The sequence below is a fragment of the Cebus imitator genome, unplaced genomic scaffold, assembly GCF_001604975.1.
Source record: "Cebus imitator isolate Cc_AM_T3 unplaced genomic scaffold, Cebus_imitator-1.0 Scaffold97, whole genome shotgun sequence".
Lineage (NCBI taxonomy): Eukaryota > Metazoa > Chordata > Mammalia > Primates > Cebidae > Cebus > Cebus imitator.
This window is the reverse complement of record NW_016107412.1, coordinates 5,633,680-5,657,601: the sequence shown is the minus strand read 5'-3', so window position 1 is coordinate 5,657,601 and position 23,922 is coordinate 5,633,680. Positions and strand designations below refer to the sequence as shown.

The following is a 23,922-nucleotide window of genomic DNA, read 5'->3' as shown; positions in this document are numbered from 1 at the left end:
GGGTTTCACCATGTTGACCAGGATGGTCTCGATCTCTTGACCTTGTGATCCACCCACCTCGGCCTCCCAAAGTGCTGGGATTACAGGCGTGAGCCACCGTGCCCGGCTAGTTTTAAAAATATTTATTAAATTGCTGGATTAGGTACTTTATGCTTGGGATATCACATAACCCATGCTTGTGGGACTTCCTGACTAGTTAGGGAGAGAATGTCACTGTTTCAGACAGAGGCTTCTTGGACTACAGTAGGTTAAACATAGAATAGAGAACGTTTTTTTTTTTTTTCTTAAGCATTAACAGTTTTAAGTCCTACTTCAGTTAAACATTTTGGTAGTGGAATATGACAGTATGAAGATGGTCTTAATGGAAATTATACTATATTCCAATACAGTATGGTGGTAATTGCCTAATTCCTAATCCAGATTTTATTGGATCATATTTCCATTGTTCTTTTGAAGCCAGGTGATAGGAATGGATTACAGTGTGGGGAGCAGGATAGAGGAAGGGCATTTCAGGGAACTGCGAGAGCAAATGCCTAGCAATGAATAACTCTTTTGAGGGTGGACAGTAATCTAGTCTTGAAAATAATAACTAGTGTGGAGAAATGGGAACCCCTGTACACTTTTGGTGGGAATTAATACAGCCATTGTGGAAACCAGTATGGAGATTGTCAGGAAACTAAAAATAGAATTACCATATGATTCAGTAATCTCACTTCTGAGAATGTATCCAAAGAAATTTGATCTGAATGCAAAAGAGATATGTGCACTCCCATGTTTATTGCGTCACTATTTACAATAGCTCAGATATGGAAACAACCTAAGTGTCCATTATCAGATGAATAGATAAAGGAAATGTGGCATATACACACTATGGAATACTGTTCAGCCTTTAGAAAGGGGGAGCAGGGTAGGGATAATTCTGTCATTTGCAACAACATGGATGAACCTGGGGGACATTATATTACTGCATGATCTCACATACATATATGTACATTCTTGAAAAGTCAAACTCACAGAAGTAGAGAGTAGAATGGTGGTTACCAGAGGCTGGGATGGTTATGGTGAAGAGGGGAGAGGGAGATGTTGGTCACAGGATACATCTTTAACATAAATCAGTGAAATAAGCTCAAGAAATCTGTAAGGAATGATGACTGTAATATTAATAAATAATAATGCATCGTAGATTTTAAAATTGCTAAAATAATAGATTTTATATGTTTTCACCACAAAAAGTCAGTATGTAAGGTAATAGATTTGTTAGCCTGACGTAATCTTTCCACATTGTAAACATATATAAAAGTACATCACATTATAGTCCATAAAGACATGAAATTATTTGTCAGATAAAAATAAAATAAAATAATGACTAAATATAGAAAGTAAAAGTGGTCTTGACAATAACTGAGAAGATTGATTTGATTTAATTGGTAACATAAATATGATATGATTTTACTGAGTGCTAACCAATGTCTGTCTTAGGTACTGAGAGGTCACTAAGCACAGACATGGTGTGACTCTTACCCTCGAAGAAGCTAGGATTAAATAATATAGAAGATTATTTTGGTACATGTATGGGTAAGAATTTAAAAACAAACAAAACTCTTCTCATTTTGTTTGTTTTTAGTAATGCTCTACTGGAGGAGGGCATTACTGACTTGGCCCTTGATAAGTCCTGTGATGTTAGGAAATAATTTCTTCAATTTATGAATTTCTCAGTAAGAGTTCTAGGAACCTCAGACACTACTGGGCAACCTGCAGAAAGTAAAATAAGCACTGTGATTTGTATTTGGAAAGGGAGGCATTATTTGAAGATTTAATTTGAATAAACTCTTTTTATTTGAAAGATCCATTTTGTATCTCATACACACTAATTCCACCAGTAAACCAGGAAGAGTGTTTGCCAGTCTCATAGGCTTGTTTCAAAGATTCAAATGAGTCACCTAAAAGTATCAGGATTGTGTCTGGCCCCTATCAGGGAAGTGGTTGTGTTGGTTGATGTTGTGCTTTAGCTCTGTGTTGTGACTCCGTGGTACCACATAAAAATGTAAATACTGGTTTAGTTGTTTTTTTTTTCTCTTTGCTAAACAGAGTTCCATCAGGAAACCTGCCCTTTCATCTCTATAGAATCCCACCTTCATGCTCAATAAATGTTTATCAAATGAAGGGACAAAGTACCTCTTTTTGGCAGCATTAAGTGAAGGCACTTGGTCACTCTGGGAAGCAGGGAGGAGCTGTTGTTTGCCTTGAGGTCATGCTTAAAACTGGATTAGTTTCCATACTTTAACCAGTTTTGCTTTGTTCCCATGAACTTATCTCACCATTACCTGGAGCATAGTTGCTTTCACTCTTTATCATCTTTTTTAGTAACTACCTCCTTAAGGGCCTGTGGTGTATTTCTTTGGAATTATTACCACTCATTAAATCGCTCATTCAGCTCCCACATTTCTAGTAGATTGTAATGTATAAGTCTGTTCTTTCCTCCTAGGTCAACCTGTTCTTTTAAACTCTATTCACATTCGTTTTACAGGAAAAGGGAAACTGGTCTGAGAGGCCAGTTTGGAAGTTGCTGAACTTCCAGGGTAGTTAATGGATGGTGTTTTTTATTTTTTATGTTTTCTTTTACACCTTAGCCAGCAGTTCGGAAAGAGGAGCTCTGTAACTTAAGAGAATCAAGTTTGGCTTTAAATTGAGACAAAGTTTGAGGAAGGGCTTTATACCCTTTGTGTTACTCTTTTAATCTAGTAAAGATAAGAATATAGTGTAGAGAAGGGAAGATTAACTCTTTCCTTAAGTGTAGTGGAAAGTCCTCGCTTGTGAAGAGAGCTGACACCAGTGATACCATCTGCTGGCAGGAAGAAGCCTTGAGGGTTACTCCAGCAAGAGACTTGCAACCTCCAGTCACCAAAGCTAAAGACCATGCCTGGGGCTTTTCAGCAGCTGCAGGATCCTGTGTGAGAGATAGTAAAGGTTCTCCTCTAAGCAGAAGAAAGGAAGCAAAGGTTCAGTTAAACTCTGTTTATTGAGAGTTTGATATTAAAAGAGGAAAACACTAACTTTGTATAAAGGAAGGAAGAACTAACTTTCTACTTTGGATTTTGTATTCTCTTAAGGCAAGCTCTAATTTGCAAAACATGCTGTTTATGAGTAAGATTGAGAAAGTTTTCAGTGTTTTTTACTATTCTAATAAAATGCAGTTTTAATGAAGTGCTCTTCTTGATCTCTCTATATTATTCTTACTACACACCATCTTTCCCCTGAGAATCAACAACTGAACTGTAATAATAGGGTGTGGGTCAGGGCCGCCAAAAATGAAGCATGCCTGCTGCAATTTTCATATTGTGTGTCCATAGTGAACAATGGCAGTTAATTTGGGTACTGTCTTCCAGTGTTGCTTCTGGGGAGCCACTGCCTATTGATCAATAAGATTGGCCCCAGGATGAAACCACTGCCCTCCTTGAACTGAGAGGAAGTAATAAGTTTTGAAAGGGTTGGCCCTACAAATGTAATCTTGTAAAGTGGGGGCTTACTAATGCCTTGCAGAATTTTGTGAACTTTAATCTTTACTTTCCACAACCTTGGTTCTTAAGCCTATTCTTTTTTACCCTTTGAACCTTCTCCTACTTCAGTGTGTTTTTCTTGAGAGGAAGCCACCAGTAGTAAACATATAGGAGTTTGAGTTTTGCTATACTAGAATTATTGAATAATTCTGGTAGGGGAAGCGTACCTTATTCTGTACCACACTCCCCTCGACCACCAGTATTCTGAATGTCATTAGGTTAATGTCTACAAACACTCGTGCCATACTTTGCTCAATCCTAAACTGAAAGTTTAGAGCCACCACAGCCTTTTAAGTATAATTTGGGTAATTTTTTTTCTTCGATGATTTACTCTGCATGGTATGCGTTAACTTGCTTATTCATATAGTTCTAGAAATAACTTTTTGCATTGTATCTTCGTGGCATGTGTCCACTGAAAAATCAAACCTGCAGCTTTTACTATGCATTACCCATGTTCTAGATCCCATAAAATGAAGATCACTAGGATGCTCTCCGAGGCTTTAGCAGCTCTCCTAAAATGAGTCCGTCTAGACCTTCTCAAGCCACTCACCGACAGAATACTTACTCCATCTTACAGGTGGAAGGAGTATCAAGATCCTTTATTTGGGAAGATAGAAAAAGCAATTTGAAACTGGAAAATGGCCAATGCATCACTAGAAGATTTTTACTGAAAAACAGATTCAAGTGTATTCATCATTAAGGCAGAACCATTATGGTCAACACAATAGCCTAAAAGTATCTGACATGTAATTTGGAACTCTTTACCATTTCCTCGAAGTTTGACCTTGGACAAGTTTGCAACCTGGACAAGTTACAACATAACCTCTGAGCCTAATGTCTTCATCTGGTTAAGTTGGGGGTTCTAAGCCCTTCACCCTCCACCTCTCACCTAACACACACACATAGGGTTCTTGTGGACTTAAGTGTAAAGGCATACCATGATGTCTGACAATCATTTATTGTCACTGCAATGTTACTTTTTGTTTACCAGTGAGGATGTAGGAAGATCTTTTTAGCTACATGTCTTTAATATATTACATATTTCCTTAGAAAGTAGATATTTTGGCTGGGCGCAGTGGCTCACGCCTGTAATCCCAGCACTTTGGGAGGCTGAGGCAGGCGAATCACGAGATCAGGAGATGGAGACCATCCTGGCCAACATGGTGAAACCAAAAAAAAAAAAAAAAAATTAGCTGAGCATGGTGGCGCACAACTATAGTCCCAGCTACTTGGGAGGCTGAGGCAGGAGAATTGCTTGAATGCAGGAGGCAGAGATTACAGTGAGCTGAGATCACGCCACTGCACTACAGACTGGGCGACAATGCAAGACTCCATCTCAGAAAAACAAAAAGAAAGTAAATATTTTATTTTCTTCCTGTCAAATGGCAGAATGGAAACTTCCCTTTTTCAACCATGTTCCCATTTTGGCCCCTGCATTTTGAAAGTACTTGTGATAGAAATTAAATATTCATGCAGGTATGGCATGCCATTTGAAGGTGACACTGTCATGGGTTCTTCAATAATTATCTGGTGATAGTTTTCCTCTTTGCATCTGTGGCTATCTCTGAGGGACACTGTGTTCTGATTTCTCCAGTTACAATGGGAAAGCACACAGTGCCATAAAACCAGTTAACATGTCAGAAAATTATACCTTATGAAATGTAAGAGTTTACTTTGAAACTTCTTTGAGGTACAAAAAGATACGTGGGCCTACATTACAAGTGACAAAACTATTCCACTTTCTGGTAATTCAGAAGACTTCTTGGGTCCTGAATAACTTGATTGCTTTCCTTTAAATGATTTATGGGCAGGGGCAAAACAGCATATTCTGTATCTAATTATAAGGCTTCATTTTTGTGAATATCATTTTGTTGATGGTGAATCTAGCTCTGCATTCAAGCTGTAAAGAGGAATAGCTTTATTTCACCTACTAACTATTTACATCAGACACCATATTGCTGATTTGAGACTCAGTATTGGTATCAGTCAACTGGGGATAGCAAAACAGTCTTCATAGGAATTGGAAGATTAAGCCAGATCATGCATTAGAAATTTTGTCTGGCTTCTAGCACAGTCTAGCTTGGTTACTATCTTTATAGGTGTTTCTGTACCTATAGAAAGGAGGCCACCTTTCCTTCCACTCCCTTCTTTCACCTCTGCTCCTGCCTTCTCCCATCTTATTTCCAGCAGTCCATTCATCTGGACAACAGGAAGGCCCCTTACCCTTCTATTTCTGTCATAAACTGCTTCTCCATCCTATGGTATCTGGAGAACTTGAAGGTTGACCTCAAACAATCAGCCAACCAGCCAAAACCTTTTCCTCAGACATGTTAACATCTTTCTGAAATAATACCACTTTGCAATCAGCCATTACTTGCTCCCCTTTCCTTAAAACATTTTATTTTTGTCTAGATACAGGGATCCTTAGACTCCCAGACAAATTCCTAAATAATTACACCTAACCCAACAGGCAAAACTAATGTGTGCTATTTGAAGGCAGGGCAGTGTTGACCTCTTGGGAGAGTGGTATTCACTTTAAGAAAATTTATTAAGCCACCCAAGATTTCTGGGCTTACTAATTTTTTAAAAAGTTATCTTTTCTCCTTTCTGCAGGTACCCTAATTCACATGTATATTTTACTTACAAAGGGTCAGATTTCATTTTTAGTTGAGAAAGTCCTTCATGAAATAAAATGAGGAAGCATTTTTAAGCCTTTAGGGTGATGTGGGTTAGAGTTATTTATAAACTGTTTGATCATACACTTATGTATGTGGTCTGTGGTTGTTCCACTTAACTTGCTATTGATTGCATTTTGGTAAAAATGAAATTTACCCCAGAGTGGTAATTATTTTGGTTTGAATAATGTGCTTTCTTGCTTCTTTATTTTTTTCTTTATCTTTTTTTAGTCAGTTAGCATTTATTTACCTAAATGGAGAGGAGATATTTATAAAAGTATATGGTTTTAAAACTCATGTTATACCATCAGATGCATTTGGTGTGCAATTTATTTTTTTTGTGTGTTTTTTTTTTTTTTTTTTTTTGCACTTTTTTTTTTTTTTTTTTTTTTTTTTTTTTATTGGCACTGGATTTTCTTGCTTGCTTTTGCTTGGCTTTGTCTAATAGAAGCTTACTCTGAATACCATGACAGCTAGAAATTAGTTGGGAATTGGGGAAAGAATGCTTTTTTCTATGGATACATAAGAAGTAAATAATAGTTAACTTGGATTTTAGTGTTTTTTTTGTTTTTTGTTTTTTTTATAAGCAGCTCATTGCACAAAGAATGTTCTTTAATTTCATATTACTTTCCTCTAGGTTGGAAGGAAGACTGATGAAGAAAAATAACAGCATGATTCAGGTAAATGGATTTTTAATTATTTACCTTTTATGCTTAGTTTATATTTTCTGTGTTCTCCAAATGAGAGGATCTAAACAAACAATTTTTGTGGGCAATTGGAATATATGAAGAATGTTTTGGGGATATGGATAAAATAGCCAAATACATAGTACCATTTAATTAATTTAGTTACACACATAATTTGAATAATTATATATTTATACAAAATGGAATATTATAACTAATGCTTTTTTCTACCTCAGAATAATTTTCTTCCAACTCTTTACATACATATCTGACATCAGTGTCTTCATTATTTGAGTCACATTTTTGAAGCATTCAGTATTAATTTTCACAGCATGTTATTTTAGGTGTTTGCAGTATAGCACTTTTGGAGTCTATGTATGGCATTATATTTGGCATTTTTATTCCAAGCCACAAATTATCATTTGCATAATGTTAGGACAGTTGCTGTTTTCATTCTTTCTGTGTAGATGAACATTTAAGATCTCTGCTGTGTAACGATTTGTAGAACTTTCTTAGGTCTTTCTCCTTCCCTCCCTCCTTTCCTTCCTTCTTTCTTTCCTTTCATTTTTAAATTTTATTTGTTTAGAAGTAATTGCATGTACATTGTTTAAGAATTCAAATAGTACTATAATAGCTCTTCTTTGTTCTTTTTATACTCTTATTGCCCCTTTGCCTAAAGATAGCCCTATTCAGTCCTTTTAGTTGTATTTTCTGGTATTCGTCTACCTATTTCTAAACAATGCATTGTATGCTCTAAGTGCCATTTATTCCTTTTAAAATGTTAGACTTATATATTGATTTCCTGCTGCGGAGTTCTGTCTCATAGACCACCCTTTACCCTTACTACATACCTGCTTTTCCTGTCTCTCTATTTTCTTGATGCAGTCATTATTACTATCTGTATTTAGATAAATATTAATGTTTACTTTATTATGACTATAATTTTTTGTGGCTGAGCTCTATGATATAAGTTGTGATGTCTCAAGCCATTCTGCCTCCCAGCTCGTTGTTTGTGAACTGTTTTTTGTCTCTAGAAAATATTTAATGCTTTTCTTTATCCCCAGAATTCTGAAATTTTATATTGGGATTTTTTTGCTGTTTTGATGTTCATGGTCCTCTCAGCTTGGAAACTAATGCCCATCAATTTGTAAATTTTCTTGTACTATTTCTTTGATTTTCCTCCCCATTCTTTCTTTTCTCCTGGTCTGTTAGTTGGGTATTTGCACCTACTAATTTGATCCTCTAATTTTCTTAAGTCTTACTCTTACCTATTTTCCATCTCTTCGTGTTTTTCTTGTACTTTCTGAGAGGTTTTCTTAGTATCAATTGAATTTTTAATTTCTACTAGTAGGTTTGTAATTTTAAATTTAATTTTGGGGATCTATGGATATTTTGTTTTTAAAATTAGGATCCTGTTTTTATTTCGTAGATGCAATATTTTCTCATTTTTTTGAGAATATGAATTGAATTATTTTACTGTTTTATCCTGTTCTTTGCTCATTTTCCTTTGCGTTCCCTTTATCTTCTTGTTATGATCCCTGATTTTAATGTTAAAGTCACTTCCCAAATGATTGCTAGGGATTTAGCTGTCTGTTAAGAGTGAGACAATAAAAAACGGACTGAAAATTTGTTACCTGGTTGGCTTCACTATAAGGTCTTTGGGCAGAGGCCTGGTCATTTCAGTGGGTAATTATCACATATCAAAATCTGCAGATTTTTTTCCTTGGACTTTCAGTTTCTCCAAAAAGGAATTGTTTGTTCTTTTTTTTTTTTTTTTTTTTTTTTTTTTTTTTTTTTTTTTTTTTTTTTTTTTTTTTTTTTTGTGGGGTATAAGCCTACCTGTGAGGATTTAGGGGCACCTCAGATGAGTGAGGAGGAAGGGAGCCAGAGGTCTCACCATCCAAGCCTGTGAATGCTTAGATCCAGTGCCTTCGTTTCAGCCTTACCTGGAGTCTGAGTTTGAAGTCTTGCCATATCATTTTCTCTTCTTCTTATAAGAGTAGGGATGGTTTAGTTGGCTCTACCAGGTGAGGGAGAGGATCTGGGGTTCTAACTCCCTCCCTCCCTCCCTTCTTTTCTTCCTCCTCCCCTTCTTTCTTCCACACAAATTTATCATTTTACAGTTCTGTAGGTCAAAAGTCTCATGCATATTTCACTGGGCTGAGATCAATAGGCTGGGAGCAGTGGCTCATGCCTGTAAACCCAGTACTTTGGGAGCCCAAGGTGGGTGGATCACTTAAGGTCAGGAGTTTGAGACCAGCCTGGCCAACATGGTGAAACTCTGTCTCTACAAAAAAATACAAAAATTAGCCAGGTGTGGTATTAGACATCTGTAGTCCCAGCTACTCAGGAGGCTGAGGCATGTGAATCACTTGAGCCCTGGAGGTGGAGGTCGCAGTGAGCAGGGATTGTGCCACCGCACTCTAGCCTGGGAGACAAAGTGAGACCCATGAGAACCTATATCAAAACAAAACAAAAATGAAACAAAACAGGTGTACATAGGCTACACTCTTTTTTTTTTTTTTTTTTTTTTTTAAACTTCTAGCTGCTGGCTGTATTCCTTGGCTCCTGGTCCCTTTCCATCTTTAAAGTCAGCAACGATGGGTCGAATAGTCTCACATTGCTTTACTCTGACTTCCTCTTCTGTCTACCATATCCACTTTTCTCTAGGGGAGAGTCCCTTTCCCCCACATCCGCTTTTTTTTTTTTTTTTGGTTCTAGCTGCTGGCTGCATTCTTTGGCTTCTGGTCACTTTCCATCTTTAACATCAGCAATGGTGGGTCAAGCCTCACATTGTATTACTCTGACTTCCTCTTCAGTCTACCACTTCCACTTTTAAAGACCCTTGTGATTACATTAGACCCATTCAATAATCCAGGATAGTCTCTGATTTTTTTTATTGTGATAAAAAACACATAACATAAAATATAACCATTTTTAAGTATAGAGTAGTGTTAACTATGTGCACATTGTTGTACAAAAACTCTCTAGAACATTTTTATGTTGCAAAACTGAAACTCTATGCCCATTGAACATCAACACCCCTTTATCCTGCCTGTCTAGCCTCTGGCAGCTATGAATCACCTTCTGTTTCTGTAACTTTGGCTACTTTAGATACCTCATATAAGTGGAATCATGTAATATTTGTCTTTTTGTGACTGGCTTGTTTTACTTTGTATAATCTCATCAGGGCTCATCCATGTTGCACCATAGAAGAGGATTTCCTTCTTTTTAAGGTTGAATAATATTCCGTTGTATGTATATACCATGTTTTCTTTATTCACTTGCCATTGGATATATAGGTTGCATCTACTTGGCTATTGTGAGTAATGCTGAAGTGAACAGGGTGTGCAAATATCTCTTTAAGATCCTGCTTTCAATTCTGTCAGATGCATACCAGAAGTTAGCTTGCTGTATCATACAGTAGTTCTATTTTTAATGTTTTGAGGAACTACCAGACTATATTCCATAGTGGCTGTACCATTGGACATTTCCACCAACAGTGTACAAATATTCCAATCAGTTTCTCCACATCTTTGCCAACACTTGCTATTTTCTTTTTTTTTTTTAATAGTGACCATTCTAATGGGTGTGAGATGATATCTTATTGTGGTTTTGATTTGCGTTTTCCTGATGATTAGGGATGTTGAATATCTTTTCATGTGCTTGTTATCATTTGTATATCTTCTTTGGAGAAATGTCCATTCAAGTCCTTTGCCAATTTTTAGTTATTATTTGGCTTTTTGTTGTTGAATTGTGGGTATTCTTTAGGTATTCTGGATATTAACACCTTGTTAGATATATGGTTTACAGATAATTTCTGTGGGTTGCCCTTTCACTCTGTTGATTGCTTCCTTTAGTTTTTAAGTTTGATGTAGACCCATTTGCTTATTTTGTGTTTTTCACCTGTGCTTTTGGTGTCATATCCAAAAAGTCATTGCCAACTCCAGTGTCATGAAGCTTTTCCTCTATGTTTTTTNTTTTTTTTTTTTTTTTTCTTTCTAGGAATTGTATAGTTTCAGGTCTTACTTTTAGGTGTTTAGTCCATTTTGAGTTAACTTTATGGTGCAGGGCAAGGATCTTTTTTTTTTGATACACACTTCACCACCCCCTTCTTTTCAGCCCTTTCCACTCCCCTTCTGAGGAACTGGAAGCTCCATCATTTCCTAAGCATTTCTGTCACAGTCAGCCGGCTCTTTGCTTCACGGGCAGGGAGGTTCCCACTGGTTCTGCTTGACTCTACAGTCATCTTTGCTTTCCAGACATCAGTGATGCCTATTGTTTGCTCTAATAATAGTTTTCTATTCCCTTTGTCTTTATGGATTTATAAATGTTTTCCTCTTTACTAGCATTTTGATGGGAGGGAAGCAGAGATAAACAGGCCTATTCCATTGGCCATCTATAACCCCAACATCTGTCTTGCCCTTTAAAATAATATTTAAAAGGACTTTAAAAAATGGTGTCTCCTATTTCCTGTTGTGACATCTAACCTCTAGAAATAATTGTTTCTATTTCTTTGCTTCCTTTTTATTGTATTTATTCCTTATTTATTTATTTCTTCCTTTTAATTTTTAACCTGGGGTCCAGGGATAGCTTTAAGGAGTTAATGATTATTCTGAAATTTAAGTGGGGAGGAATGGAACAGGCTTAGTTTTCATCAAATACTCAATACTGTAAAGCTTACATTATCCTAAAAAAAGGGTTGAGAGTCTGCTTCTTATAGATTATCACAGGAAAAAATAAAATGTTACAGATTAAATTAAATATGATAAAACTAAAACATACTACCTTTCTAGCTACATTAGATTTCGTATTCTTTCACATGTAAGTACAAATTCCTACGAATGAGGCACTAAATGAATTACCCTCTTAGTTCTTTATCTAATACAAAACACTATCTCTAGCTTCCTGATTATGCTACCAGGAAATGTGTACCATTTACACATATATAAATATAAAAGCTGTTACTTATGAGAGTCGTATTTTGGGCCCAGAGAGATGATGACATTTTTATAAGTCAACTTGTAAAGATGATAACTCAGTAGTTACATTTGTTTTCAGTTTGAAGCTTCAGCTTCAAACTTATAGTTAACTTGTGATAATCAATTATTTATTGGCAACTGAAATAGTAGATAAATATATAAAAGGAGAAACACCTTTTTATAGTTATAGGGCTAAAGACTTAACTTTTATGATGGAGTAAGCTTGATGCTATATGTATATATTATAGTACTATAAAAATACAAAAATTAAAAAGCTAGAAAGAAAGAAAAAAGTGGGAGGAGGTAGGAAATGTTCATTATGAATTCTTTGTTTCCAAGTTTATAAGTACTTTAATCCTTTTATTTATGGTGAGCTGCACTGAATTTATATGATCTCTCTCAGCTTTAGAATTTTGTGATTCCATTTTGAAGTAGTTAAGCTGAAACTGCTTCTCTGTTCCAGGCACACCATTGAGTTCTTTGGGATGCCCAAAAGTGTCTGGTTGGGAAACATGAAATAGAAGACAAGACCCTGCCTCAGCAAGTATACTCAAGAATACTTTTAAAGAAACCTATCAATACATGCAAAACAGTAGCTGTTGGAGGTATGTATTAACAGAGAACTTGGATTGAACCTGATGTGGCCCACTCTGCTCTACTCAGTCAAGCGGAGTCATTCTCAGGGAATGAGCTCTTCTCTTGAATCCCACTGATAATAGGGCAGAATTTTCAGGCCTGAAATTTCTGGTGTCTGTCATTCTGTAACCTTGACTGTGTGGTGGGTTATCACTGTTCATCACTCTTTGATGAACTCTGATTCAGCCCCTCTAATGTCCTTCCCAGCGACTCAATGACATTAAACTCTTGTCACATGAAAGTGATAGCAAATTTCTAGTTGAAGACCTCGTTTTCTTTTTTCCTGGGAGTAGAGCAGTCAATATCAAAGCTCAGCAAATGTGCCCCATAAACCAGCTGATTCTTACTGGCTTTACTTTTTCCTGCACATCATCAAGGCCATATCTGATTGGATGTGGTTGTATCAGATTGACTGGTTTCCTCTTAGTCATTTACTTTGACCTCCTTTTCTCCAAGACCCCTGTTAAATGTTTACCTCATTTTCTTGATTTTAGCCTTTAATTTTTATCTCCTCAACAACGTATCATCAAGGTCAGGGACACCCATTATTTCATATCCTGTGACCTTTGGTGGATGTCTGGCTTTGGATGCACTGGCTCTCTACGTAAGGCATAGCCTATGTCATTGTCATATGTTACCTTGATCCTTTAGGATTTTTGTAGTTTTTTTCCATCTGCTAATGAAGAACACTATAAATGTACCTTGTACTGAGTGTTTTACGTGTGTTTGTCACCCATCATTAAAGCATTAAGCAAGTCCCATTTTGCAGATGAGGAAATAAGGTTCCCAGTAGTTAAACAGCTGGCCTGCTATTTCCCAGAGAGTAAGTGGCAGGAATGGGATTCATCATTGGGTCTGTTTGTCTTAACTTGTATACTGTAGAAATAGTATGCCCAGCTGTATTCCCATTTTGAAGCAGAGTTGTAAAAATATCCTTATTTGGCTGAGTGTGGTGTCTCATCCCTGTAATCCCAGCACTTTGGGAGGCCAAGGAGGGGAGATCCCCTGAGGTCAGGGCTTTGAGACCAGCTTGGCCAACATGGTGGGACCCCGTCTCTACTAAAAATACAAAAATTAGCTGGGTGTGGTGGCATGTGCCTATAGTGCCAGCTACTCAGAGGGTTGAGGCAGGAGAATCACTTGAACTGAAAGGCAGAGGTTGTAGTGAGCTGAGATATCCCCACTGCACTCTAGCTTGGGCAACAAGAGCGAAACTTCATCTAAAAAAAAAAAAAAAATTCTTGTGTAATTTTCATCTTCTCTACTTTTTTCAGCTTTTGCTACTTTTTCCCCATTTCATGGCATTTTATTGGGTTAATAATTATAACACTTAATTTGAATCATTAAAGTTAAATATTTTCAACATTTATTATTTTTATAATATCACTGAGAATATATTATGGTATGAGACATTATTAAAATATTCCCCCTTTCTCACATAGGCTCTGATGTCTTTACTGATTCTATGTTTTCTGAGTCGATTATGAGTCTAGCATGGGAGACAGAAGTGGACTTTTATATTTCTAATATGATCCTACTAGTACAGAGTTATTGAAGATGTCATAGAAGAAGGATAAGATTTTGCCAGAAATATTCTCCTATAGTTCACAAACTTGTTTTAGAATCTGAATTCTTTAAAATATAGAACATCTATTCAAGTACTTAGTTTTGGCTCAGTGACCACTTTCAGTGTGTGTAGCTGGGAAGTTGCCCTATACAGAAGGATATAGGTTTTAAGTTTAAGGAAGTTTAACAATATATGGTATCTGATTTTTTTTCAATAATGGGCTAAGTGATTTGAAATGTCTATATATTTAGGCTTCTAGAATATTCTCATTAAATTAGTAGATGTACATGCTGAAAAACACTTTAAATCATCATAAAAACCCTGAAAGATAGATGTGGCCAACCTCACTGAAAGATGAATACACTGAGGTTTATAAAATTATTAAACTTACCCAAGCTCATGGCAGAGCCAGAATTGAACCTAGATCTATTTTTCACTGGCAGCGTTCCTAAGAATTACGTTGCCTTGCTGATTATACACATTGGTGACATGTAGATCATAAACATGTCTAAGAATTTTCTTATGTTTAGCATTCATACAAAGGCAGTCCTAAACAGCTAAATTAACCTCATCCTCACAGAAGCAAAAGCTTCTAGATGGGCTTGGTGTTGTTCATCAACGAGGTTTTATCAGGATGGTGGCAATTCTGGTGAATGATGCCCTAAGCCACTCTTGAGAACTGGATGTGTTTGCTTGGGCTGCATGTCATTTCATACCTAGTGCTGACTATGCTGCTAGCAGCAGTTATGGTTGCTCACCTTAGTGGTTGCATGGGCAGCTGTTTCTTCCAAAGCAAGTTGGGACTGGAATTGGGCCACACAATCACACAGTTGAGGACAGAAAATCTCAGAATATTAGGTACACCATTTTGTTTCAGAAAATAAAATTTCTTTCTGCTTTTAAGTGTCTTTTCCTGATTCTGCATACAAAGTTTGATGAATATTCCACAGCCATAAAAAAGAATGAAATCATGTCCTTTGCAGTAACGTGGATGCACCTGGAGACCATTATTTGAAACAAACTAACACAGGAACAGAAAACCAAAAAGCACATGTTCTCACTTATAAGTGGGAGCTAAACATTGAATACATAAAGATGGGAACAGTGGACAGTGGTGAATGCTTGAGAGAGAGGTTGGGGGAGGCATGGACTGGAAGGCTGTTGGGTACTGTCCTTACTACCCTGGTGATGGGATCCTTCGTACACCAAACCTCAGCAACACGCAACTTACCCATATAACAAACCTGCAAATGACTCTCCTGAAGCTAAGATAAAGCTAGAAAAGAAGAAAAAGATAAAAGACATTTGTTTAAGTCTGAACAAAAAGGAAAAAAAGAAAATTTGGTAAATATTGAAAAGTTTAAACAACAGAATAAAGACTACCACTCAGATATAGCCATTGATAATATTTTGGTAAAGATGCTTCCAGTTTTTATTTCTATGAATATGTATGTCTTTTTAAAAATGCAAACTTAAAATCATAGTGTTCTATATCCATTTTTACCTAGTATAATTGCAGCATTTTTCCTATGTGCTTAAATGTTCTTTTACAACATACTTTCAGTGGCTATAAGTACTCTCTTTGGGTAATAGCATAAGTGAATCCATTCTATTGGTAAACCTGATTCATTTTAGTTAAAACCTCTCTAAAAAACAATAATGTAATTGCCACTAGTTTTCATAATCTTATAAAATAACTAATGATGGTTTAGGATATGATGAGAAAACCCAGTTTTGATCACATTCCCTGTCACATCATGCAATGAACCTGACCTGAAGTTTCCCACTACAAATGCTGTGCATGACTGTAGAACAGGAAAATTCTCTTTTGACTGGGAAACTTGGAAACCCCATTTTTATTTCTTTGAGGTGGCTCGTCTGTGACAAATAACTTCGGTATTTTCATACTTAGATAAAATCTCTCAAATCCTGATTTGCAGGTGATTTGGCTCTCTTAGTTGATTTACTACTTAACTAAACCTTTTTTCTTCTCCTAAATATTTCACATGGGCCAGACCCTAGCTCAGCATCTACACTTACCTGAGGAAACCACAGATGTCATGAATGTGGTTGGAGAGACATGCATAATGTAGTACTACTGTAACTTTTCCTGAAACCAAAGAGATTTGTGCTGCTAGGTATTAAAGTTATCAAATTGAGAAGCTGATTACAACTGAAATGTGTAAACATTTAGCAAAAGCCCTCTACTCAGAAAAGACTCCTATGCAGCTAAGACTATGACTTATTAGTATTTACTGTTCTCTTAAAGACTATATTAGGTTAAATCATTATCATCCTCACTAAACCATTACTTTTCAGACAGGGTTCCTTATTTCCCTTGGGATTCCATAGTGTCATGTGGGTAAGTAAGGGGTGAGGGAGGAAGACAAAGCCATTGACCTCCTTATTGTGCCATCAACCAGCAGCTCTGCCTTTGTATGTTTTATGTATTGAACTTCCACATTTTTTGCTGAAAGAAAGGACTGCTGCTTAAAGGAGTAAAGACTGTGAAAATCACTGGGGCAGTGTAGATCCTATGGGTGGATGAAAAAGACGTGAAAACAGATGTTTACACAGTATTACTTCCCAGTTTCCATTGTGCTTGTAATTCTCCTTCAGTGACACAGTCCTTCTTGGGTTTGATATTTACTGTAGGTCCTCTGATTGGAATTCTCTTAGATTAGACTGCTTTTACAATAGTGGTTTCAATAGAGGCAGCTCAGAAATGTTAGGTTTAGGAGAGATGAAAGAGTGATAGCCTTACAAGCATTGGTGGTAGAAAGTAAACTTTTAGTGATCAGAGCAGTGAGTAGTGGAAAGTATAACCTATTAAAGGCCCATAGGAGACTGGTTGCTATATTCCTGTTGATGTGGATCACCCAGTAGGAAGATGATCGTTCCATCAGAGTGATGTGGTATATGAAATTCAGCAAGACAGTCTGTGAAATCTTCATTATCTATTTCTAGACTCATTTAAAACGTTTTGGGTGGGCTCTCTTAAATTGAAGATTTATATTTGTGAATCACAGAACCAGCTACTCCCAAATAAAAAATTTTAGTGGTTTTTGTTCCACAGCTCAGTTGACTGACTAAAAAATTTTCCCCAAAGATAATTTTAACCATCAAAGACTGAGGAACTCACTAAATAGTTTTTGATGGCTAATTTACAATTGGTGCCCAGAATTCTTAATCACAGTTAAAAATCTTAGCTTTATTTACCAGACAGTTGGTGCAGGGGTATCAATGTATGAAGACCTTAATGTTAATATATGTTCAGTTATTCAAAGAATGAGCTTCACCTTGAGGTGAAAACTGGAGAGAAAATTCTTGTTTTTCCCATCAGTTAAGGGATAAATTATGACCAATTTGCAAACATAACAGGACACATTGGTGTTGAGTAGGGCCTGAGCTGTTTGTATAGGAACTGTGTATATAGCTGCAACTACTGGGGTGACATTCAACCAGATATGAATGAATGACACCCCTGGAATTGTGCAGTGCTGCAGCCCTGGGTATAGTCACTCATTCTGGTATTCATTTATCTATTGAATATCTCTACTTTATGCCTGGTACTGTTCTAGGTACTAGACCACAATAGTGAGCAAGGCAAACAAAGAAGATTACATCTGTCATGGAATTTACAGTCCAAAAGGGGTGCGGCAGGGTCTTTAAGAAGACAAGTAATAAAGAGAGAGGTAAACAATATTTCAAATATGATGCTGGAAAGAAAATAGGGCAACAGAGTGTTTTCGGGTAGGAAAGACTATTTTAGATCAGGTCTAAAATGTAGGACCTATGTTCTTGTTGGCGATTTACTTCTTGTACTGCATATAAGTGGGTGAATTTTTGTATTCACCAATGCTCTCATTAAATAATTCACAGGAAAGGTGAGATTTCCTCCATCAAAATTGTGTTTTCTATAGCAATTAAGCTTTATCAAGAGCCAGATTTCAATGGTAAAAACTGAGATAACTTCATTTCTTGAGTAGTTTGTTAAAGCAGAATTTTAAAATAATAATAAATTGCTGGCCTGTAGCATATAAAAAGAAATTTTCAGTCCATTCAGGGGAAAATTGTGATAAGCTGCTCATAAAGATTGAAGAGAGAGACCTTGGATTGATTACTGTAAGCATCTTAGACTGATTGTGGCCCATGTTGAATGGATCACTAAGCCTCGCTGATTTTTTTCCCATTTTTTCCCCTTTTTGTTGTCCTTTTTCTCTGTTTCTTTTTGTTCCTTTTCACTACTCTATCACCACTCTAGTGAGGTCCCTTTCACCACAGGCTAGTCTATTTTAATAGCCTTTCCCTTGGTATCTCTGCATCTGATCTAGCGATTGGTTAGTTTTTCTGGTGCTATATTCATAATTCTATTTCCTTCTTAAAAGCCTTTACTCACTTCAGAGTGATAAAGCCCAGACTCTTTAGCTCGGCATGTGAGGCCCTCCATATCTGTCCCCAACATGTATTTCCAGCCTTATCCCTGCTTTTACCCAGCCCAAACTTGAAGCTCTACCTAGACTTTCTGTTCTCCTTTTTTTTGTGCTTTTGCTCAAGCTGCTGTCTGGAAAACTAATTTCTTTCTTTTCTTTTTTGCCTATGTAAATCCTGTTTGATGTTCAAAGTTTAGTTTGAATAGATCATCTTTTCTTTCTTTCTGGCTGCTTTAAAGATTTTGCTTTGTTTTTAGAAGTCTGTGATTTGCTTATATCTAAGGGGGGGAACCAACCTACCCTCCCTCCCTCCCTCCCTCCTTCCTTCCTTCCTTCCTTCCTTCCAATACTTTCAAATACTAAAAATAGAAACTGTGTATATGGCCTCTTTCTTTTCTTCCTTACTTTCTTCCTTCATTTTCCTTCTATCTCCCTTTCTCCCTGAGAATCTTTGGGTTTTCTGGGCCTAAAGATTGCTATTAGGAATATTTTATCATTATTTCTTAGAATAATACCTCTTCCTCATTGTCTTTATTATTTTCTTCTGGAAATTAAAGAAGGCATGTTGGACTTTCTCACTCATCTTCCACATCCTTCTTTCATATTTTGATGTCATCATCTTTATGTTACAATTCTGGACAGTTTCTTTGGATTTGTCATTTGGTTCACCAGTTTCTTCAGCTATTTCTAATCTGCTGTTTAAGCTGTCCTTGATGATGGGACTATTTATATTGTTAACTTTTATTTTATTTTATTTTTTATCCTACTGTTTTATCCCCAGATCCTAGACCAAGGTGTAATAGTACATAGGTGCTTAATAAATGTATGTTGAATGAATTAACAAGAGTTTTTTATCTTTTAATTTTTAAATACCATTTTTGGTCCCTTTTCAAGTCAACATGGTATTTTTTTTCAGGTAAAATTATACTCCCTTTTAAATTCTCTTATTTATTGAAAGATATTAAATATACTTATTTTATGCTAATAATTCTAGTATTTGAAATGTTTTCAGATCTGATTCATTTGCCTGTTTCTCTCAGCTCTCGTAAATATCTCTAATTTCTTTGTATTTCTATGATTTATTGACTGTGAACTCATATTCTTTGGAAGTTTTATCTGTGTGAGTTCTTTGAGGCCTAGATTGAAAGTAGATTTTTCCGGAGAGTATTATATTTGCTTCTGCCAGGTACCTGTAGCCGCTATCAATCTGGATACTCTTTATATTATATTCCCTGCCTGAGGGTTTTTGAAGCATATGGCGCAAATTTAGATCACAAAACAACATAAATACTAGTTGTTGGTTATGAATTCTCAAGGGAGATTTTCCATCCCCTGAAGATGCTAGGGTTGAACAAGCAGTTTCTCTTTTGGTGTAGCAAGTTTATTTCTAATTCGCCCATAGACTGAGGGTATAGTTTTGTGAACTTCCAGTTTTCCAGTTTTACTCAGGGGTCTGTTAAACTCACCAGCTTGAGTGGTCCTGGTTTTATCTTTTCTCTCTCGCTCCATGCAGTCATTATAATAGAAGTTCTGTATGACTAGGATTGTGGCCTTGGTGCTTTTCTACCTCCCAGCATTCTCACTCTTACTTTGTTTTAGCCTCTGTGAATTTCATGTTTTATTGTCACCTCATTGGTGCATTTACAAAGATTTTATAATTTATTCTCCTTCAATTGTTTTCATTAGGAGAGAGCAGTTTAAGGTATGTAGTGTATCATTCTGCAAAAATAGACAATTTTATTTTTTTGTTTTTAGTGTGTGCTTCTGATAGATAAAGCAGGAACACATTTATGACAGAACTCAAAAAATCATTAAAAACTTAGGTACAGCTCAGCCTCCTCTTTTAATTTAAATGTCTGCTGTACAGTCAGATTAGGTGAAGAGTGAGGTGGAGGATAATCCCTTGTAATATGGTTTCTGAATTGGCTGAGACTTTGATGTCTTGAAGATATTATTTATTGAAATGAGATTTGTTTTTGCCCATTGATTTATTGATTGTCCAACATTTTACTATATATATTTATAGATTAATTTTCTAATATTTTACTATATATATTATATACATTTTACCCCTCTAAGTAGGATTTGATTCCTAAGTAATGCTCTATAACTGAGAAATAACAAATAATAAGGAAATATTATTTGTTACATGATACCTGCCATGGATCCATATAATGATACCCTAAGAGAGACCCTGTAGTACCTTAGTCCTTTCACTCAATATTATTTCATTTGATTCTGAATGAGTGTAATATTATTTGTAAGGGGAAAAATAGTTACAATTAGTTGAATATGACAATGATTTCAAAAAAAGACACTAGTCTCAAGAAGATATTTTTAATGTTATAACTTAAACGTGCAATGTGCAGATCTACAGAATTTGAAAATTCAGCTGACTTTGTAATTCTTCAGCACTAAATAGGGATACATCTAGTGAGAAGCATTGCCATCTGATAGAAATATGTAACACATACGTGTGCCACTCACTAACCTGAATGAATCATCTGCTCTTATGAACTTTAATTTTATTTTCTTCAGAATCCCATGTTATATTAATTCTGTAGAAGGCGTCTGCTGCTCATGTTACTGTTATAATGCAAGTAGTCGTCTCTGACCAAGCTCTCAGTCTTCATTGCCACATTAGAACATAATTTCCTGCAACCAGTAGTATGTTTTGTATAACTTAAGCTGATGAATAATTTTTAGTATGTATTGTGGTATTAAGGAAATATTAAATGGAATAAATGTTGATTTAAATTGGTAGAATGCTCAAGTTTTAATGATCAGAGTAGGGATAATAATTGCCTGGTACGGTTATGTGTTTTGAGGTTCTTTGAAAGTTAGTAATGTGCTTTAAATCTTTGCGGTAAGAGGAGCCAGCAACATAGCACGGTAAACACGCCAATTGGATTAATAGCATCATTTGTCAGCCGCGTACTAACATAAGACTACGTTATGATTAGAAATTTTTAAATTAGGCCCGGCGCGGTGGCTCAAGCCTGTAATCCCAGCACTGTGGGAGGCCGAGGCGGGTGGATCACGAGGTCAAGAGATCGAGACCATCCTGGTCAACATGGTGAAACCCCGTCTTTACTAAAAATACAAAAAATTAGCTGGGCATGATGGCGCGTGCCTGTAATCCCAGCGACTCAGGAGGCTGGGGCAGGAGAATTGCCTGAACCCGGGAGGCGGAGGTTGCGGTGAGCCGAGATCGCGCCATTGCACTCCAGCCTGGGTAACAAGAGCGAAACTACGTCTCAAAAAAAAAAAAAAAAAGAAATTTTAAATTAATATTTGCAGGCCTTAGAAAACTATATTATGATTGCTTGTTAAGTAGTTGTGTTTGGAAGTTTTAATTTTGTAAAATATGTAAGATTCACAGATCTCCACATTAGCCATTAAAAATCATTGTTTAATAATTATAATATTTACTTCATATTGGGAATAGTTTCTAAGGAAGAAAATAGTTTGCATCTCATGTTATAAATATTTTCGGACTTTAAAATTCCTTAATCCAAAGCATCCAGTTTATTTTTTGCTCAAATTTTATAACATAAATTCTCCTAGAGTTTTCTTTTTTTTTACAGTTATTAGCATTTTTAATGTAATGAGTACATTTCTGAATATTACATCAATGATACTTTCAATAAATTGAATAAATTTAAATTGATAAGGAAAGTTTACTAATTTTAAAGGATTTATTAGGAAATCCTTTATTAAAATGAAGAAAGCTTTATTGATGTGCATAAGTCTCTCTCTCTCTCTCTCTCTCTCTCTCTCTCTTTTTGCTGGGATGGAGTCTCGCTCTGTAAGCCCATGCTGGAGTGCAGTGGTGCCATCTTGGCTCACTGCAACCTCCGCCTCCTGGATCCCAGTTCAAGCAATTCTCCTACCTCAGCCTCCTAAGTAGCTGGGATTACAGGCACGAACCAACATGCCCAGCTAATTTTTGTATTTTTTTTAGTAGATATAGGGTTTCACCATGTTGGCCAGTCTGGTCTTGAACTCCTGACCTCATGATCTGCCCACCTCGGCCTCCCAAAGTGCTGGGATTACAGGAGTGAGCTATGGCGCCCTGCCCTTTTTCTCTTTTTTATAGGGAGTTTTAAAATCTTGGGGCACTTGATAATTTTTTTATATTACATTTAAAAATGTGTCAGGTATTTTTATATTGACTTTCTATATTTATTTCTTCCTGTACTATTTTGGGAAAGAAACCATAATCAAAACAAAAATTAGGTAATTAATAGCTTATTTATGAAATCTTTGTTTTCTAAAATGCTTGCTGGGCAAGTGTTAATTATTAATATACTCACTATAGACTCCCATATGATCAGAAAAGCAGTTGTCAAGAAAAATATTTTAAAGGCATGATTATGGTCTCAACATTCTCACATTCTATTTCTTTTCCTTCTGTTAAAGTGAATAAATCAAAGAAAAATAAAACTGAGTTTGTTATCTGTTTCAGTTACTGGGCCAGTTAGGGCTGGCTAACCAGGGGTGAAGGACACGTAAATAACATCCACTTGTAATCCTTAATCTGCTTTCACATGCACTCCTCTCTTAAATTTTGTTTCCTGTAAAGAAAAGTATAAATGTCTTAGCCTCATTATATAGAATAACCCAGAATGATGTGATTTTACTACCATGGATTTATAGAAATTATTTCTTCTGTCATGTTTTTGTGCTTAACCAATTCTCTTGTGTCATCTTTGACACTGTTATTCTCATTATTTTTAAAAAATTCTATTAATGGTTTCATGTAGTCTCTTCTCTAAAGATAATTTCACCTAAGTGCCTCTTATATCCTAAGGTCTTTATTTACGTGATCTTGAATGAAGCCCTGGAATCTTGCAGGGAACTTTATTATCTTACTTCGTTCTGTGGATTTTTAGTGACACTTTCATCTTCTAGGCCCTCACTTTAGGCAGTGAGCAAAACTGACAAGTGGAACACAAAGAACAACCAACGCCTGTAATATGGAGCTAATAGTCTAGTAGGAGAAAGATGGCAAACTAGATGAATAAGTTACATGCATGCTAAGTGGTGATCAGGGTTATCACTGATAACCTCTTGGATCAGATGTTATGGCAAAAAATAAAGCAGAGATGTGGATGGGGAGTATAAGTCTAAGTGGGCCGTGTGTGTGTGTGTGTGCGCGCGCGTGCGCGCGCACGTGCGTGTACATATACAAATGCACATTCACACACACTGTTTGTAGAGAAGCCAGGGAGGGCCTCATTGAGAAGGAAACATCTAAGTAAGGACGTGAAGATGGTGGAGGGGTGAGCCTGCTCTATTTGGTGCAAGACCATCCTAGGGAAGAATAGTAGTTCAGGGTGAAATGCAGACGCCTTGATCCTTTTTTTATTTTGTAGGAAACTGG

The 23,922-nt window shown here is 36.3% G+C and overlaps 1 protein-coding gene across 4 annotated transcripts in view; it reads left to right on the top strand.

Moving 5' to 3' along the window:
* The window catches only part of SGMS1 (sphingomyelin synthase 1), a 326,877-nt gene that overhangs the window by 167,625 nt on the left and 135,330 nt on the right, over positions 1-23,922 (top strand). For all 4 annotated transcript variants that reach the window (XM_017536361.2, XM_037741281.1, XM_017536359.2 and 1 more), the window contains exons 3-4: positions 6,870-6,912; positions 12,364-12,505. The gene's annotated coding sequence lies outside the window, so the exon portion shown is untranslated. The remainder of the gene's footprint in view (positions 1-6,869; positions 6,913-12,363; positions 12,506-23,922) is intronic.